General features: G+C 40.8%; 1 protein-coding gene across 3 annotated transcripts in view; it reads left to right on the top strand.

The window, feature by feature from the left end:
- Positions 1 to 18,461, top strand: part of runx2a (RUNX family transcription factor 2a) — a 182,473-nt gene that overhangs the window by 119,353 nt on the left and 44,659 nt on the right. The window lies entirely within an intron of this gene.

The following is an 18,461-nucleotide window of genomic DNA, read 5'->3' as shown; positions in this document are numbered from 1 at the left end:
CTGCTGCGTTCACCAGCAATTTTTATACAGTCAGAATCTGTTTTCTTAACACTGACATATGTCTTGAAATTTGTTGCTTTGTGGCAGCAAAACAATGCAATACATAAAAAGTTACTATAGGTTACAAAAAAATAAACAAATAGTTTACTTAATTAACAAAAGCTGAATAAGAAGGTAGCGTTCATGGACATTCAGAAATCTGTTGAACACATTGAGAAAGTTACTGGATGTGAGATTCAAAGCTGGACCAGGGACAGTAATTTTTATTAACAGTCTCTTGTTTATCTTCAAAGTTCAAAGTAAATTTATTTTCAAAGTACATATATGTCAACACATACAACCCTGAGATACAAACCCTCATACAAACATACATACAAACCCTAACATGAGGAAATCTGCAGATGCTGGAAATTCAAGCAACACACATCAAAGTTGCTGGTGAAAGCAGCAGGCCAGGCAGCATCTCTAGGAAGAGGTACAGTTGACGTTTCGGGCCGAGACCCTTCATCAGGACTAACTGAAAGAAGAGCTAGTAAGAGATTTGAAAGTGGGAGGGGGATGGGGGGATCCAAAATGATAGGAGAAGACAGGAGGGGGAGGGATGGAGCCAAGATCTCGTGTTTGTAACCCTGAGATTTATTTTTTTGTGGGCATACTCAATAAATCCATAATAGATTAATAACCATAATTATTAACGAAAGACCACACCAACTTGAGCATTCAACCAGTTTGTAAAAGACAACAAACTGTAAATACAAAAAGAAAGAAATAATAGTGATAATAATTAAGTAAGCAATAAATATCAAGAACATGAAATGAAGGATCCTGGTTGTGGAAACGTTTCAATGATGGGGCAAGTGAAGTTGAGTGAAATTTGTATCTCCTTTGGTTCAAGAATCTGTTAGCTGAGGGGTAATAATTGGTTCTGCACCTGGTGGTGTGAGTCCTGAGGCTCCTGTACCTCCTTACTGATGGCAGCAGCAAGAAGAGAGCATGACATGGGTTGTGGGGGTACCTGATGGTTGGTACTGCTTTCCTACAACAACACTCTATGTAGATATGCTCAATGTTAGGGAGAGCTTTACCCATGATGCACTGGCCCATATCCACTACCTTTTGTAGGATTTTCCATTCAAGGGCATTGGTGTTTCCATACCAGGCTGTGATGCAGCCATTCAATACACTCTCCCCCACAGATCTATAGAAGTTTGTCAAAGTTTTTGATGTCATTCTCTGAATCTTTGGAAACTCCTAATGAAGTAGAGGTGCTACCCATGCTTTCTTCATAACCGTCCTTACGTGCTGAGCCCAGGATAGGTGCTTGGAAATGATAACAGCAAGGAATTTAAAGTTGCTGACCCTCATCACCTCTGATCCTGCGATCAGCACCTCTGGTTTTCCCCCTCTTGATGTCAATAATCAGCTGCTTGATCCCAAAAAGGAGTCTTGTGCTTCCTTGCCCTCAACTTCAATTATCTTCCTGCCCTTCCAAGTCTCAATGGGAAGCTCTTATCAGCTGGAATCCAACCCTGGTCCAGCTTTAACTTTTTTTTCCTGCTTGGTTTGATGATAAGCCATAAAGTTCTTAAAGATGAAAATAAGGCTTTCTGCATAAAATGTAAAATGCAACAGGAAATAACTAACCCAGTCACATTATCACTAGTCCATTCACATCATTACATTTTGCCCCAAGTTGTAACGCTGAAGAGAACAAAATGTAGTTTCATCTGAAGCATTCACTTCTGTTGTGTTCTTATGCAATAACAATGAAGGTCCAAGTTAATCTTCAATGTGTCACACATTTCACTGACCAAGAACAATTTTGACTTTTAAACCAGTTGCCTGCTCAACCACAGTAATGCAACACATTTGTGTCCTTGTGAAAACCGCCTGCATTCGAAATCTCACTGGCCATGGACAAACAGTACACATAATTAAAAGGGTGTATTCACATCTGCTTTGAGAGGCTGGTAATGGCTCGAATCAGTTCCTGCCTATGCAAGGACCTGTTCTTGCTTCAATTTGCCTATTACCACAATAGGTCTAGAGCGGATGCAATCTCACTGGTCCTCCATTCAGCCTTCGATCACTGGGAACATCATAATGCCAATGTCAGGCTGCTGCTTACTGACTACAGCTCAGCATTCAACACAATCATGCCCTCAGGTCTAATCAACAATGCTCTCCACACTACATCTGGAGAAATTTGCGAGTGGCTTTGGTGACATACCAGTTCTTCTCAAACTCCTCATGAAATATAGCTACTGTCATGCCTTCATTATAATTGCATCAGTATGTTGGGCCCAGGATAGATCCTCAGAGATGTTGACTCCCAGGAACTTGAAACCGCTCGCCCTTTCTACTTCTGATCCTTTAAAGAGGACCGGTGTGTGTGCCCTCAAGTTCCTCTTCCACAATCCACAAGTCCATGCTCAATTCCGTGGTCTTCCTGATATTGAGTGGAAGGATGTTGCTGCGACACCACTCAGCTAGCTAATCTACCTCGCTCCTGTACGCCTTCTTATCGGCATTTGATGTTCTGCCAACAATAGTGTCATCGCCAGATTTATCGATGGTACTTGAGCTGTGCCTAGCCACACAATTGTGGGTGAAGAGTGAGTACCGTAGTGGGTTAGCATGCATCATTGAGATACGTTGATTGTCAGTGAGGAGGAGATGTTACTTCCAAACTGCACAGACTGTGGTTTCCCATTGAAGGAGTCAAAGATCCAGTTGCAGATGGAGATACAGAGGCCCACAATTGTGTGGCTAGGCACAGCTCAAGTACCATCGATAAATCTGGCGATGACACTATTGTTGGCAGAACATCAAATGCCGATAAGAAGGCGTACAGGAGCGAGGTAGATTAGCTAGCTGAGTGGTGTCACAGCAACATCCTTCCACTCAATGTCAGGAAGACCACGGAATTGAGCATGGACTTGTGGATTGTGGAAGAGGAACTTGAGGGAACACACACTGGTCCTCTTTAAAGGATCAGAAGTAGAAAGGGCGAGCGGTTTCAAGTTCCTGGGAGTCAACATCTCTGAGGATCTATCCTGGGCCCAACATACTGATGCAATTATAATGAAGGCATGACAGTAGCTATATTTCATGAGGAGTTTGAGAAGAACTGGTACGTCACCAAAGCCACTCGCAAATTTCTCCAGATGTAGTGTGGAGAGCATTCTAATTGGTTGCATCTCTGTCTGGTATGGGGGTGGGGGACTGCTCAGGAGACAGAAAAAGCTACAGAAAGTTGCAAACTCAGCCACATCCATCATGGGCAGTAGCCGTGCCTGCGTCAAAAAAGCCCCATCTATCCTTAAGACCCAGCACCCAGGACATGCCCTCTTTCTCATTGCTATCACCAAGTAGGAGGTACATGAACCTGAGGACCCACTCAAGGTTTTTCCCCTCTGCCATCAGATTTCTGAGTGGACAATGAAACCATGAAAACTAGGTCAGTATATTTTTCCTTTGTTTTTGCACTACTATTTAATATATATTTACTTATTTAATATAAGTAGTGCAAAAAGAAAGGAAAATATACTGACTTATTGTAATTTATAGTTTTTATTATTATATCGTGCTGCCGCAAAGCAACAGATTTCACGGCATACGCCAGTGATGTTAAACCTGATTCTGGTTTATGGTGTAATAAGATTTATTGGAGCAATGTGTAGGCTGTTACATTACAACAAATCAGTGCCTCTTAGAGTGAGGAGTGAAAGCAGTGTGGTTGTTTGTGACTGTTGTACAGGTGGTGACAGAATGCAATATGAAAAGTCTTAACCGATAATCATGGACAGCTGTTTTCCCTTCCTATTGCATGATTCCTACTCGATATTTCCCAACAAACAACAGTTAATTGCTAATAAGAGCAATTGGACTGGGAATTTTTGGGAGCCTGGAAATGGCACAGTAAACAGGCCTGGCACAGTGGACCACTGAGCATAAATATAGAAAGGCCCAACACACAAACAAAATGTCATTGTAGGTGGGCCCACGTGATTATGTACAACAGACCAGGTCTCAGAATGGAGTTGGTGGGCAGATGAGTGGGAATGGGTGAGAAGGAAATAAATGTAGGAATGAGATTGACGGGATAGATTTGACAGGCCAAATGGCCTTGTATGTCATGAGAAATAGGAAAGATAATGCACTTGGAGCTCTCAGGTAGTTTGGGAGCTCTGAGCCAAATGGTAATAAAAGTGGGCTGACAACGTGGTGTGAGCCAGGTTGGGCTTGTGAGTTGGTAGTAAGGGTATCAGTTGGGGATGGCGGGGCAATTGTGACCTTGTGGGTTGAATAAGTCCATCAAGGTATGGTGGGGTGGGGTGGTGATGGAGGTTGTTGCCATGAGCAACTGCTGGGAGGTTGATTGTTACAATCAGTTTTGTGAGGAGTAGGTGGAGAGGAGTATTCAATAGTGGGGGAGGACCTATCTACTTGGAAAGACTGATCTCAAGCTGATCCCCACCATCATATAGGAAAATGAAACGCTCCTTAGATGTGCATTACATCCAAAATGATGGTACCTCACATGTCTGAATGCCTTCAGCATTAGTGAGTCAAATGCACTGAGGAATGGAAGGGATTGTTTACTCGACGTTCGAGCATAGTGATGAATGTAACTGTTAATAAGAGCTCAAATTACGATTTTTAACCTCACAACTGTATGAAAGACCTATCATTCTGATTGGATCTGGAATGCAGTTACAGTAGCTAATGCATCCTCTGCATGGAAATGCCAGCAAAAAATTGGCACACGGTCTTCTGCTCCAGCCTAAGAGTGGCCATCCAACACCAAAAGGGCGGACATCCCTGATGCAGACTACATTACTTTCATTTTATTGTATTCTTTTTGAGAACCTGTGATGTAAATTCAGATTAGTCATATTAATGTTACTGACAAAGGAGATTTGCTCTACTTCATATTTTTTTCTTAATCACAGCAGAGGGTGAAGCATACTGCAAAAGAGGAGCTTTTGGCACTACCTGCCATTCCTCCAGTATAAAATTGTTCAACAACCTTGTAGTTTTCCTGCTTATCGACTCATCCCAAAGAAGCAATTGTTTCTATGTTACTGTCAGATCTGCTCAGTCTGCTCTGTGATGGCTTGGCTAACCATCCATTGTAAAGCCATTTCAAATGCTGCAATATAAACTAACCTTAATTCTATCACGCACACTAATTTATAGTCATATTTAGCAAATACCCACTTTCTAAAAAGAGATTTAAAGATTAGCGTTATTTGTCACATGTAAATTGAAACATACAGTGCAGTCTTGCATGCCACAGTCCAGAGGAGACACTGGATTGCGTGGAAGGAGAGAGAGTTTAAAAGAGGTGAGCTGGGGGAAGTCGGCACATTTTGCATGCCACAGACCTCAGGAGACACCAGATTGTGTAGAGGAGGTGAGAGTTTAAAAGAAACAAGCTGGGACAGTCAGCATTTTTGCTCACCACAGTTCGTGAGGAGACATTGGAGCACTTGGCAAGGACCAATAAAAAGAAGTTAGCTTTAAGCAGAGTGGCCGTTGTGTTAGTGGGCTAGTGCTGGTGTTGGAAGTTGAGGCTTTGGCGAGGCATAGGCCACAGGTAAATTGCTTTTTCCTTCACTATTTTTTCTTTGCTTATTTCCTATGACATGTTTAGAACAGTGGGAATGACAGACAAGATATCAGAATAGTCCTCTTGCGGGATGTGGGAGGAGAGGGAGGCCTCCAGTGTCCCCGGCGAATACACCTTCAAGAAGTGCATCCACCTGCAAATACTAAGCGATGATGTTAAGTAGTTGTAGCTGGAACTAGAGGAACTCCAGATCATCTGGGAGGCTGAGGGGTTGTTAGTCTGAAATATCAGAGAATTAGGTACTCCCAAGGTGTAGGATGATCGCCAGAAGGGGGAAAGGGGTTTTTGGCAGCTATTGCAGAGTACCCCTCAAAAACAGGTTGGATACTGTTTGGGGGAGGAGCGGGAAATGACCTAGCAGAGGAAAATTGCAGCAGCTGGGTCTCTGGCACTGAATCTGGCTCTGTGGCTCTGAAGGCAAGGGGAGAGAAGAGGGGAGCTGTAGTGTTAGGGGATTCATTGGTTATGGGAACAGAAAGGAGGTGCTGTGGATGAGAACGAGATTCCTAGGTGCTGTGTTGCCTCCTGCGTGACAGGGTCTGGGACATCTCAGATTGAGACCTCAGCATTCTTAAGTGGGAGAGCGAGCAGTCATAGGTCGAGGCCTGGTAGCTCAATATTCTGGGGATCCGTGGTTTTTGACATGACAGAGCGGGAAGGGTTAAAGGAGGAGGGAAAATGACTGTTGCAAGTCAGGGAAAATATCACAGTGGTGCTCAGTCAGGACAGACTGCAGAACACGAAAAGTGAGGCTTCATGAGTGGAGCTGCGGAATTCGAAAGTTATGAGCATGCTATTGGGCTATATTATAGAAAATCTAACAGTCGCTGGATTTAGGGGAACAGATTTGTAGAGAGATCACAAAATGTTGTAAGAAACATAAGGTTGTTATAGTAGGTGATTCTAATTTTCCACATATTGACTGGGACTCCCATATTATAAAATGCCTAGATAGGAGCGAGCTTATCAAATGTGCTCAGGCAAGTTTCCTTAATCAGTACTTAGAAGTCCCAATGAAACAGTGCGCGACACTTGAACGCTATTAGGGAATGAGACAGAAGTTTGTGTTCGGGAACACTTTGTGTCTAGATATCATAATACCATTAGTTTCAAAGAAAGTATGGAAAAAGATAGGTCTGGTCCTCAGGTTGAGATTCTAACTTGGAGAAAGGCTAATTTTGATGGTATCAGAAAGGATCTGGCAAGTAGGGATTGGGACAGGCTGTTTTCTGGCAAAGGTGTATTTCATAAGCAGGAGGCCTTCAAAAGTGAAATGTTGAGAGTACAAAGCTTGTTTGTGCCTGTCAGAATAAAAGGTAAAGATAACAGTTTTAGGGAACCTTGGTTTTTAAGACATATTGGAGCCTTGGTTAAGAAAAAAATAGAGGCAGTAGAACAGGTTTTGACAGGTAGGAACAAATGAGGTGCTTATGGAGTACAAGAAATGCAAGAGAACACTTAAGAAATAAATCAGGAGAGCTAAATGAAGGCATGAGGTTGCCCTAACAGACAAGGTGAAGGAGAATCCTAAGGGATTCAAGAGATATGTTAAGAGCAAAAGAGAAAGGGACAAAATTGGTCCTCTGGAAGATCAGAATGGTAATCTAGAGATCGTAAATGGTTTTTTGCGTCTGTATTGACTCAGGTGACGGACACAGAGTCTACAGAAATGAAGCAAAGCAGCAACAGGGTAATGGGCCATATACAAATTACAGAGGAGGAGGTGTTTGCTGCCTTGAGGCAAGTTAGGGTGGATAATCCTCCAGGGTCTGACAAGATGTTTCCTTGGATCCTGTGGAAGTCGTGCAGAAATTGCAGGTGCCGTAGCAGAGATACTTAAACCATCCCTAGAGACAGGTGAGGTACTGGAAGATTGGAGGATAGCTAATGTTGTTCTGCTGTTTAAGAAAGGTTCTAAGACTAAGCCAGGAAATTACATGCCGTTGGGCCTGACATAATGGTAGGAAAGTTGTTGGAAAGTACTCTAAGGGATTAGATATGTAAGTATTTGAATAGACAGGGACTGATTAGGAATAGTCAACATGGCTTTGTGCATTGCAGAGTGTGTCTAGCAAATTTGATAGATTTTTTTTCAAGGAAGTTACCAAGGAAGTGAATGAAGACAAGGCAGTGGATGTTGTTTACATGGACTTTAGCAAGGCTTTTGACAAGATCCCACATAGGAGATTGGTCCAATCCTGTTTGCTGAGCCCTTTGCTTTACACTCTGCTCATACATGACTGCAATCACATCATCAGGTTTGCTGATGGCACGACAGTGGGGGAGCTCATCACCAACAAAGATGAGTTGGCCTACAGAGAGGAGATGGAAGAGCTCAAAGCCTGGTGCCAGGCAAATACCCTCTTCCTTAATGTTAACAAGACAAAGGAGATGGATATCGACTTAAGGAGAACTCACATCACTCACACTCCCTTTACATCAGCAACACAGCAGGGAAAACTACAAGGAATTTCAAAGTCCTAGGAGTGCACATCACACACAACATCTCATGGCCCCAGTACTCATCCTGCGCAGTCAAGTAAGCTCAACAATGCCCCTACTTGCTGAGGATATTGAAGAGAGCTGGACTTTGCACATCCATACTCACATCATTCTACAGATGCGCAGTAGAGAGCATCATTACAAGCGGTTTCACTACTTGGTACAAAAACTGTTCTGTGGCAGACAGGAAGGCTCCACAGTGGTTAGTCAAAACTGCAAAACGCATCACCAGCACCAGCCTACCCCCTCATCAAGGGCATATCTGCAAAATGCTGCCGGAAAAAGGCTGGTAGCATCATAAAGGATCCCACCCACCCTGTTCGTGGACTGTTTGTACCGCTCCCATCAGGGAGGAGGCTACGTAGCATCCATGCCAGCACCACCAGACTCAGAAGAGTTCCTTTCCCCAAGTACACTAGCAAGGCTGGTCAACATCTCCACCCACAAATTCCACCACTACTTTATTATTTCCCGTCAATCTCCTTATGTACAACCTAGCGACACTTTATGGACATACAATCAATCTATGTATTTAAGCTATCTTATCCACTTATATTTATTGTGGGTTTTTTTATTATTACTGGGTTCTTTATCTTTTGTGACTTTTCCTGTGTTGCATTGCATCTGGAGAAACAATTATTTCGTTCTCCTTTACACTTGCATACTGGAAATGACATTAAACAATCTTGAATCATGAAGCAAAATAGAAATAAATCAGTAAAGGCATTTTAATTAAATTGTATATTGTAGAAGAACAGCTGTAGGAAGGGCATAAGAATTTTGTGATAATGAGACACAGTCTTCTTCACTTGTATTGATTTTGTGGACAATTTACAACAAACAATGCAATGACTACATATTAAGAGGAACGTTGATAATTTATGGCAACTGCGTAAAATTAAAGTATCTCCGTTGAGCAACTGAATGAGATGATGAGTAGAAATTACAACTCATTTAGTCAGACTACCCAATGAAACAGTTTGTTAAACATTTGGAAATCTACGGATGATAAAATGTGAAACAACTAACCAAGTGAAAGCACTGAACACATACATCATGTGAATCAGCATCGGAAACAAAATTTAGTGCTGTGCATGTAAACAGTTTGAAACACTTACTTATTTGGCCACAAACTGATATTATGAGTTGCTGGAATGATTTGCTTTTGTCCTAAACATTTAAATCTTACCTTCAGCATTTGAGCAAATGAAGCCAATTAAGAAAGAATTCTGTATGTCATTAGTGGATCAGACTTATCTATCAGTAGAACAAGCATCCTACATCTTGTGGGCAACACACTTCAGTACATAGGAACATACAAAAAGACCATGAATAGACACCTTGGACCCTCGATATGATCATGGCTGATCTTGACTAGTCATTGTCTCCTTTACTATGCCTTAATTCCGTTGATCTTTCAAAAATGTACTCAGTTCCTCTTCAAGTATGCACAATGTCCTTTGGACAAAGAATTCCAGGGAATATCCACAGTCTGCAAGAAAATGTTCCAACCTACCTTATTTTTAAATGTTTACTTGGGTTCTTAAAATTACGTCCCTTCAGCTGAGCTTCTCCCACTAGTGGAAATACCTTAACATCAATCCTCTCACACCCTCTAAAAGTTATATGTTTCAATAATTCAGCTCTCATGTTTTTGAATTCCAAAGAATATATCTAATTAGCTAATTTCTCTAGCCATTTGTGGCAGGATAATCCCTTCATCCTCAGAATTAGCCTATATCTTAGACTCAAATACATATTTTAAATGAAAAAGCTTTGTTGATGGGGGTAAATCTTTTCCAGTAGCTGGATGCGCTTTGAAACATTCTCTTGTTTTTATATGTCAGTACTTTGATGGGTTGGTAAAATGCTGAAATGTCTTTTTGTGTTCAATTAGCAACTCAACCTTGTTTGTGGGAAGCCATAAGGTGAGGTTTGGATACTTTTTTGACAGAAGTAGTGAAAGAAGCTTCAATTCATTCTATCCAAACCATTTCTGGCATTATATGATGCCTAAAATGTTATTAATCTTAACCTTGAATCTACTCAATAATGGAGCTTTTATGCATCAATGACCAGAAGACATACGAGCAGAATTTGGCCATTTGCCCTGTCCACCATTAGATCATGGCTGATTTACTTTTCCTCACAATCCCATTCTCCTGCCTCCACCCTGCAACCTTTGGCACCAGTACTAATCAAAAATCTATCAACCTCCAATTTAAATATACCTAATGATTTGGCCTCCACAGCTGTCTCTGGAAATGAATTCCACAGATTTACCACCCTTTGGCTGAAAAAAAATTCCTCCTTTTCCCTATTCTAAAGAGATGTCCTTTTATCCTGAGGCTGTGTACTCTGGTCCTAGACTCATCTGCTATTGGAAACATCCTCTCTACATCCACTCTCTCTAGGCCTTCCAATGTTCAGTGGCTTTCAATGAGCTTTCCCCTCATTCTGGGCCTGTAAGTGCAGGCCCAGAGCTATTCCGTTCAGTTGTCAATATTCATTGTGCTTAAATGATTTAATTTACCCGAGTAAAGATGCATATATTCTGAAGCTCCATATAATTAAGGATGGGCAGCATGATAGTGGTTAGTGTGATGCTATTACAGATCTGGTCATTCCGGAGTTTGGAGTTCAGTCCCAACATCCTCATCATGGAATGCAAGTCTTTTTCCAAGGCCCTCTGGTCTTTGCCCACAGTCCAGAGACGTACTGGGTAGGTTAATCAGTCATTGTAAATTGTTATGTGATTAGGTTAGGGTTAACCACAGTATCTGGGGGTTGCTGGGGCAGTGTGGCTTGGAGAACCTACCTCGTGAAGTATCACTAAATGAATAAATAATATTGCCAGGTTGTACTCTGTGTGAACTTACAGGACCCTGATATAGAACATAGAACAGCTTCTTCCCCTCTGCCATCCGATCCCTAAATCGACACCAAACCACTACCTCACTTTTTAAAATATTATTTCTATTTTGCATTATTTTTAATCTAACTGCTTAATATACATATATATACTTAATATAATTGATCTACTTATTATTTTTATCTTTCTATATAATCATATATTGCATTGAACTGCTGCTGCTAAGTTAACAAATTTCACGACACATGTCGGTGATAATAATCCTGATTCTGATTCTAGTTCTGAACAGTAGAACACAGTAACAGGCACTTCAGCCCATGTGTTGTTCCAGACTAACTAAATTAATCATGAAATAGCTTACACAGGGTCCATATCCTATATTTTCTACATTTTCATCTGCTTATCTATGAGTTTGTTTTTAAGGCTTTGTTGTTTGTTACAAGAGAAGTTATATTATTTCTACTGAATAAGCCAAGTTTAAAAAATAGAAATGCTCTTGACTTCTTAATTTAGTGAGTTAAACTTTTGTTTCATGAGTAAATCTGACATGCGACCACGGTGCCCTTTGAAATAACTATAGATCCTCATCAACACACAGAAACACGAGGGGTGATTGATAAGTTCATGGACTAAGGTAGAAGGAGCTAATTTTAGAAAACCTAGCACATTTATTTTTCAACATAGTCCCCTCCTACATTTACACACTTAGTCCAGCGGTCGTGGAGCATATGGATCTTGGACCTCCAGAAAATGTCCACAGTGGGGGTGATTGATAAGTTCGTGGCCTTGGGTAGAAGGAGATGAGTTATACAGCTCTCGTTACATGCACGTGCAGTTCAACTTTTTGAGTGATTATGCAGAAAGTTTGAAGTTAATAACTCATCTCCTTCTACCTTGGGCCATGAACTTATCAATCACCCCTGATGAGATTAACTGATGAGTTATTAACTTCAAACTTTCTGCATTTAAGAGTTGAACTGCATGTGCATGTAACGAGACCTGTATAACTCATCTCCTTCTACCCAAGGCCACAAACTTATCAATAACCCCCACTGTGGACACTTTCTGAAGGTCCAAGATCCGTATGCTCCACAACCACTGGACTAAGTGTGTACATGTAGGAGGGGACGATATTGAAAAACGCTAGGTTTTCTAACATTGACTCCTTCTACCTTAGGCCACAAACTTATCAATCACCCCTCATAATCTTTGGCTAGTTTCAGTGATATTTTCCTTCCCCAATTGGTTAATAACAGTTTCTGTGTGAAATATGAAATCACAAAGCTGCATGTGGTCTCTGATGAACCAATTAAGAAGACAAGTTTTTTGTGAAGTAACAAATGACAAACCGGTTGTTGAGAGGAATGCTGAAACACTGGATTGTGGTGCATTGCTTTATCAGGATATTACTTCCATCATTTGCAGTGCTGTATTTCTAATGTCAACAAATTTGATCTGGATAACAGAGAACAGGAATATTTCACTCCTCCTCATCACTTGTTAATCATGGGTTGAGAGAAATTTGAAGGAAAGGAAATACAACCATTCAAGATGCATTAGAAACTTTTTAAAAGGAGTAAAACAAATGAAATTGTAAATAAATATATTAGGTCTGGTTTTAGGAGAAGTGTTTTTTTCAAATGCTTGTTTTGTGTTAGACTTTATCCGAAATGCATATTATATGCAAATATATCGGCAATAACCATTTAATTGCTCAGCTTCATCTTTACTCAAGTGGTTGCTTTGTTTGCAAAGCTGCTCTACACTGTAGTTGACATTAGGTTGTTTGTTTTGACCTCTTACATAAATTTCGACATCATGAAAAACTTCTTGGATTCTCGTGAGAATTGTTAGGGTTTGTTTGCTCTGGGCAGCTGAAGCAACTAGAAAGCCAGATTTTTAAGAGGAGTTTTTATGCCATTTGCAGTTGAGCTTGATTTTACTTTTTCTTAGTTCATTAATGTGTACTTATAAGAATTTATTATAAGAATTGTTTCTCAATTAATTGCATTCTACCATTAATTACCATTAATCTGCTTTTTTTCTGGAAACACATTTATTAACAAGGAGGAGGTTATAGTCTTTGGCAAATGTTTTTTTAGGGGATAAAAAAAGAGGATCAGCCATGATTGAATGGCGGAGCAAACTTGATGGGCCAAATGGCCTATTTCTGCTCCTATGTCTTATGGTCTTGTTGAATACTTGAAGTTGACTGCAATGCACATTGAAATAGTAATGCTTACTCTATGCCAGGGTTCCCAGCCTGGGGTCCATGGACCCCTCGATTAATGGCAAGGCTCCATGGCATAAAAAAGGTTGGGAACTCCTGCTCTCTGCCATTCAGTTACTCATTTGCAAAATTCATTGCAATAACTTCACAGATTTCATTTGCACTGTGAAAGTCAAAGACCGGTTCTGGAAGATAATATTATTTTTAGGGAATATCTTGTTCTGAATTATTTGTATAGAAAAAATAGATATAAGTAATAATGAAATTGTATGATAACCAGAAGAAATCAATTCCTACAACTATTGAGTTCCATGTCAATTCAACAAGGTACCAATGAAAAGTAATTCACTTCTTCAAAACTGTTCAGATTCAAAATAAGAAGTGAGGTCTGAACTTCAGATTAGACCTTAAAAAAAACATGATTTTTGCTGTTCTCAATAATCAGTGAAAGCCAATCACTGCCTGTGCACCATCAGTGTTAGTAAATCTTTTGAATAGGAGTTATCACAGGGGTTACTTTGACAACTAGGAACAAAGAAAATCTTGCATTCCTATAGAACCTAGCCTGTCCTCACAAATTGCAGAAAGGAATCACAGCCAATTAACTACTTTCAGTGTGACAGTCAGTGTAGAGAAGAATTGTAGAAACATCACAACATTTCAAAAGCAGCAAACGAAATAAATTACCGGGAAGCAAGTTTCAGTGGTAATAGATTGAGGTAATAGTGTAGGCTAATATTACGTCGTGGGAGGATGTGGAAGAAATGTGATAGTGAATAAATAAATGAAGTCCTGTTCTGCCTTTGTACTTACACTTGACAAATGGCTACCATGAGCAGCAGCAGAGATAGAAAAAGTAACCATTTGTTAATGATGAGTCTTGTAATACCTCATGACACTTTGAAGAATGGAAGATACAAAATGTAGATTATAAACATGGATAACCAGAGGTGATGGAATTGACGGAAAGGTTTATAGTTTTTAAAGTTCAGAGGTGTATTTAGGAAGTGAACATCAGAGCATCAGAACAAGGTGATTAAAGATTTTGCCACTATTAGATACACAAAGAACCAAATGATTCAGTGGATGGGGAGGGCATCAACAGAGGATGTAAGGCTGGAGATGATTGGAGAAAGGGGTATCATGAGTACATTGAGGCAGCTGAAGACAAGGATGAAGATTTAAATTCAACATTTTGTTGTACTGGAACCAAATATATCCAGTTTGCCGAGAACCAAGGAGAGGATGGAAGCAAATGCTATTTCAAACTAAACAATTTCTGTTTTTCCTAACCTTCATCATAGTTTCAGCTTTCCTCTCCAGGCACCACCCTTTAAGGATATTTGAGCAATGACTCTGCACCCTCTCCATTGCAATCGCATCCCTCTTGTAATGCTGTGGTCAGATTCTATGCAGTAATTAAGCAGTCATTTAACTCATGTTGTATATGGTTTGAGACAGCCTTATTAGTCACATCTTATATGCTGTGGCTAATAAAGGAAACTATCCCAAATTGCTTTTAAACCAGATCATTGATCTGTTCCACTACCTTTTCAAGATACTTGAACAACTCTCCCAGTTTCCTCTTGTCCAATGCACTACTCAATATTCCCCCATGTATTATAAATTCCTTCACCTCACTGACCCACACCAAATACATTAGCTTATATTTCTATTTACCACTTTTCTATACAACTGATTAGACCATTTAAAAAAGGATCTGGTGCTTTCCCAGCGTATATGATGAATAAACTCTTCTCAGGCTTCCAGTCGGGTGCAGGTATCAATTTTAACCGACGTTTCGATGACAAACTCTGCCAACCTCATCAGGGATGATGGGCTGTTCAACATTGATCATAAGTAGAAATGGACGGTTTGTGAATATTTTTAGACTAATCTCAGTTTTTGTTTAGGAAAGCAACACAATTAATATAATTACTGAGTTCTGGTTTCTAGGCCTAGTTTTAAAAAATAATTATAATGTCAATTTTCCCTCATAATTTTTCAAAATATTTATTCCTGGAACTAATTATTTTACTGTATTTATGAACGTGAAGAAACTTCAACAATATGGGGACACAGCAGAACAGCTAATGGAGTGGCTGGCTGACTGGTGGCTCCAGTGAGTCAAATTCAGTCCTGATCTCTGGTGCTGTCTGTCTTTCTCATGTGATCGCATGTTTCCCTGAGTGCTCTCGCTTCAACTGCGTCCCAAAGTTGTGTAGGTTGGTAGGTTAGTTTGCCAATGTAAATTGCCCCTTGTGTGCAGGGGACTGGCAGAATCAGTGGGGGTGGGGTAGTTGAGGGGAATTTGGAGAGGATAAAATGGAATTAGTGTAGGGTTAGTGTAAGTAGAGGCATAAAGCCAGAGAGAGGCTGAAATCAACTGTGCCTTCCAGCCCAATGTGTCCACACTACCCATCAACTGCCCATTTACACAAATCCTACATTAATCCTATTTTTAAATTCTCCCCACATTCTCATAGTTAATTGTTGTTTTCTGTCATTTAGAAATCAACCAGCTTAAGCGTGTTTTGTTTTCTGCAGTTAGTCATTTACTTATCTTCTATTAAAAGCAACCAGTTCAGTCTCGCTTGGCAGGCCCAAACTGCACACAGTGACTGACTTTATTTTGCTTTCATTCTTTCCATTGTATTTATGGTAAAATCAAACAGTTTATGCACCTATAGACTGTTGTTTTTATTGCTTGTGTTTGTGTTTCTTCACAATGTGATGGGATGCTAAAGGAAAGGATTTGCGTGACCAGCCCTGTTTGCATGCAAAACCATTTCGATTGTGACTAATGATAGCCATAGCTGACCCTGTCATTGAAAATGCAGGCAGATGATTCCAAGCTACTTTGTCTTACAGCCATTTGAAGTCTTTCAATTCAAAATATACGGCAGTTTTACTAATATAGCAAAGAGGGATAATTATTTTGATGCAGTAGAGCACTGAAACAATGTTGAGTTCAGTTCTGCCAAGAATTTTTTGAATGTTTTGAAGAGAATATAGTCTATGCTCCCCTCCATAAAATGTCAAGGTTTTATTTTGAAATCAGGACTGTGAAAGTGTTTGTACTTGCAGTGTAATGGGTTGTCTAATTCATTGCATTATTTCAATGCAGTTATCAAGAGCAAGTTTGCCCATTACAGCAGCAATTTTGCTCAGTTTACTGAAAACAGCGTGAACATGTAAAGAAAGCACATAAAGAATTGAACAATGAAAATATATGAACTAACTTGTTTTATGTACTTGGGTGTTAATATAGACTCAATGAAAATTTCACAAACAAAACAATTGAATGAAGTTGATTTGAATTTGGATATTGTAAATTACAATCAGTGGCCACTTTATTAGATACAGGAGTGGCTAATAAAGTGGTTTCTGCTGTAGCCCATCCACTTCAAGGTTCAGCATGTTGTGCATTCAGAGATGCTCTTCTACACACCACTGTTGTAATGCACGACTATCTGAGTTACTGTCACCTTCCTGTCAGCTTGAACCGGTCTGGCGATTCTCCTCTGACCTCCCTCAATAACAAGGTGTTTTTCACCCACAGAATTACCATTCACTGGACTTTTTTTTTGTTTTCTGCACTGTTCTCTGTAAACTCTGTAGAGACTGTTGTGCATGAAAATCCCAGGAGAGCGCTGCCCTCAACCGCATCCCTTCTATTTCACGTACGTCTGCTTTTAGCACATCTTCCCCCTCCCATGGGGGTCACTCCCTATACAACTCCCTTGTCCATTTGTCCCTCCCCATTGATCTCCATCCTGGTACTTAACCTTGCAAGCGGAACAAGTGTTATACCTGCCCCTACACCTCCTCCCTTACTACCATTTGGGGCCCCAAATAGTTCTTCCAGGTGAGGTGACACTTCACCTGTGAGTCTGTTGGGGCCATATATTGTGTCTGGTGCTCCCGGTGTGGCCTCCTGTATATCGGTGAGACCCGAAGTAGATTGGGAGAATGCTTCACCGAGCATCTACGCTCCATCCACCACGAGAAGCAGGATCTCCCAGTAGCTACCCATTCTAATTCCACTTCCCATTCCCATTCTGATATGTCAATCCATGGCCTCCTCTACTGTCGCGATGAGGCCACACTATAGTTGGAGGAACAACAGCTTGTATTCCGTTTGGGTAGCCTCCAACCTGACGGCATGAACATCGATTTCTCAAACCTCAGGTAATGGCCCCCCCTCCCTCTCCTTCAGCATTTCCCATTCTCTTTTCCCTCTCACTTTATCTCCTTGCTTGCCCATTGCCATCCTCTGATGCTCCTCCCCCCCTTTTCTTTCTTCCACGGCCTTCTGTCCTCTCCTATTGGTCTTCCCCTTCTCCAGCCCACTATCTCTTTCACCAATCAACTTCCCAGCTCTTTACTTTATCCCTCCCCCTCCCGGCCACCTATCAGCTTGTGTTTATCTCTCCCCTCCTCCCACCTTTTAAATCTACTCATCCTTTTTTCTCCAGTCCTGCTGAAGGGCATTGGCCCGAAATGTCGACTGTACTCTTTTCCATAGATGCTGCCTGGCTGCAGAGTTCCTCCAGCATTTTGTGTGTGTGTTGCTTGGATTTCCAGCATCTGCAGATTTTCTCTTGTTTGTCCCAGGAGATCGGCAGTTTCTGAGATACTCAAACCGCCCCATTTTGCACCAACAATCGTTCCATGATCAAAGTCACTTAGTGCACCTTTCTTTCCCATTCTGATGTTTGGTCTGAACAACAACTCTTGACCAGGTTTGCATGCTTTTATGCATTGAGTTGCTGTCACATGATTGGCTGATTAAGTATTTGCATTAACTAGCAGGTGTACATGTCTGCCTAACAAAGTGGCCACTGAGTGAACTGTATATGTGTAATATATTTTGCTTTTGCAAGGCCTAGACCATCAGCATTCACACTGATTATTATCACCTTACTCTAAACTTAATTCTTGCATCTTCCATTTTATTCAGTAATTCCTCTTGGGCCATTCTCAGTTGTCAGGTTCTTTTATTGTCCCCTGTACCCCTTCATATAGGAATTGAGAGCTATGGGGAACTGGTACAGAAGATTTGACCTTGGCACCTGCCAAGATCCTATTGAGCGGCAAGGCAGGCAGGCTTGAAGGTCTGTGTTGCCTAGTCTTGCTCCTATTTTCTTGTGTTCCTATCAGTTCTGCTCTCTGAAACTTCCATTATAAGAAGGTTCACCTCCTATTTCGCCCTTTGAGCT

Source organism: Mobula hypostoma, chromosome 2 (assembly GCF_963921235.1).
Source record: "Mobula hypostoma chromosome 2, sMobHyp1.1, whole genome shotgun sequence".
Taxonomy (NCBI): domain Eukaryota; kingdom Metazoa; phylum Chordata; class Chondrichthyes; order Myliobatiformes; family Myliobatidae; genus Mobula; species Mobula hypostoma.
This window is presented reverse-complemented; position numbering and strand designations above follow the sequence as displayed.